Source organism: Malania oleifera, chromosome 4 (assembly GCF_029873635.1).
Source record: "Malania oleifera isolate guangnan ecotype guangnan chromosome 4, ASM2987363v1, whole genome shotgun sequence".
Lineage (NCBI taxonomy): Eukaryota > Viridiplantae > Streptophyta > Magnoliopsida > Santalales > Ximeniaceae > Malania > Malania oleifera.
Genome location: NC_080420.1, coordinates 66,046,204 through 66,048,693, shown reverse-complemented (window position 1 = coordinate 66,048,693; position 2,490 = coordinate 66,046,204).

Genomic DNA, 2,490 nt, shown 5'->3' with positions numbered 1-2,490 from the left:
CTTGAGAGATTAGTGGGAGGATTTCTTAGTGTTTTGATTAGCTCACTCACAGAGTATTGTCTACATCAACAATGTGTTTCTTCTTCAAATTGTAAGGATTCTTGGTGAACCTAGCTTGAAGGCTATTTGTGAGCAAGAAGGGATTTGTTCCGTTGGTGTTGTAAAGGCTTCTTTTCATTTAAGAAGTAAGTACAATTGATTTGGAATCCTTGAGCTTGGCTCAAGGCATGGGCGGCGCTGGCAAGGGCTGAACCATATTAATATCACGTGTCAAGCTGCTCTTCCCTTCACTCCTTTACTTACACTTTGTGTGTGGTTTATTTTATATATTATGATACAATCACTTGTTTCTTGCCAAGGTTTTCATTTTGTAGAGAAAAACATATATCTACAAAAAGTCCATTCACGCGCCCCGCCCCCCCTCTAGACTTGACACTGGGGACAACAAAACCCAAAGTCCTTGTCTCATTTTTAAAACCTAGAGGCACGAGCCCAATCTTTTTTAAAACCCAAAAGTCCTAGTCCATTTGGAAACCCAAAATATCAAGTCTATTTCTAAAACCCTGAGGCCCATTTTAATGTCCAAAACCCTTGGGCCCAATATTTTTTTTAAACTCTAAAATACTTGAGCCAATTTTATTTTTTTTTAAACAAATTAATAGTGGGTAAAAGCCAAATATTTTGAAACCCAAAATTTTTGTAACTCGCCCTAGGCCCACTTCAAAAACAAAAAAGAGGGGCGCACTATCCATTTTTTTTACCAACCTGAGCCCAAATTTTCATTAAGGCCCGACTTTAAAAAAAACAAAAAAACAAAACAAAATCAAAGCGACCTTGGGCCCAATTTCAAAAGTAGACCCCATTTTTAAAACAAAGGGACCAAATGCCCAATTTTGAATCCCAAATCCATCTCACTAGATTGACTCACTTTGAGTGAACCCAAGCCTTCACCCATTGAGTTGACTCACCTTGAGCCAATCCGAAACCCAACACATTGGGTCAACTAGTTTGGTGAGTTAACTCACCCACAAACTAAGACCAAGGCACAAAAAAAGGATCAGTAAAAAAAAAACAAAGATGAAGGGAAGAGGGGGAATTTGATGTGTTCCTAAATATGCTTATTTAATCCCCCATTAACCTATGTGTTGTCTCTATTTACTTCATATTTATCACCTCTTATTATTGTTCGGAGTTACACGTGGTATGTTTGATGTTTCAGGAAATCAGAGCTTAAATCGAAGAGTTAAGTAGTGCAAAGGGTCAACGAAGCAATTTGGAAGCACAAGGCTTGACCAAGTGCTTGACTAGGTCCCCACGGCCTTGATTCAAATTCAGCAGAATGTCCCTAATCGACCATGTGGTGCGACCAAGGAGTCACAAGGAGCAACCACGTCGAGCTCGAAGATACCAGAGAACAAATTTACAACAAGTTCATAGAATGCCTAGACTACGAGGTGACCAGAAGACCTTAGACGTGCGACTTGGTTGATGATGCCATCAACTAAGAACAAAACTAATTGATGATTTTCTAGAATGTTTCGACCAGGGTGCGGCCAAGAGCCCTTGAGTGTGCAACTAGGTCGACTTTTGTTGATTCCAAAAATCTACTGCTCGAGATTGTTGCGGATTGTTCCCTTATTTGAATTCGAGCGTGTGTAAACCCTAAGGGGTATAAAATCAAACTTCGAAGAGATAATTAGGAGCTCTCTTTAACCTCTTAGTCTTTTTTTTTTTTAAAAGAGAGCCTTGTATTGAATTTAATTTTCGTATTGCAGAGTTTCTTTTATGTAGTTTAGTTTTTTGTTGTTTCAAGATTCTAAATTTCAATTGAAGTCATGTTTACATTCGCCTTTTTCATCTTGTCTTTGCATTTGATTGCTTGCATGATGAGTTGCAGGATGAGTAGCTAATCTATCTGAGTCTCCAATTGTAATGAAACTCTAAGTTAGATTCGTATAGCTTGGGTTAGCTAGCGGTTCTTAATAGGGTTCGATTGTGTGATGCTATTTATAAAGGAAACAGTGTTCGCTAGATAGGGTATGCCCAGTTCACCCGATCACGCTCTAGAAGATTGGTGCGAACCCGGATACACTACTACTCGAGTGGATTACTTCTCTTTGTAAATCCCATTATGGATAATTGACTTGACCTAGTTACTACAAATTAATAGCTTAGGGTGGATTCATAATCGAGAAATTACTTTTCCATAAGCAATTTAATGTAACTTATTTTGCTTTCGTAGTTTTAAATCGAAAACCCAAGATTCAATATTTTCTTATTGTTCTAGTGTAGTAAATTAAATCGATTTTGGTAAACTACTGCATTGAGCCCCTGAGGATCGAACCCGACTTACTCACTGTTTTACCGAATTTGGGAGTAGTTTGGTTTATAAATTTTATCTTCGATAGTTAAGGACCCAAGCTTTGGTGAAGCTATCAAAACTAATCTTTCTCCAAGGCTTCATAGCTCCTCTGACCACTTATTTCGAAC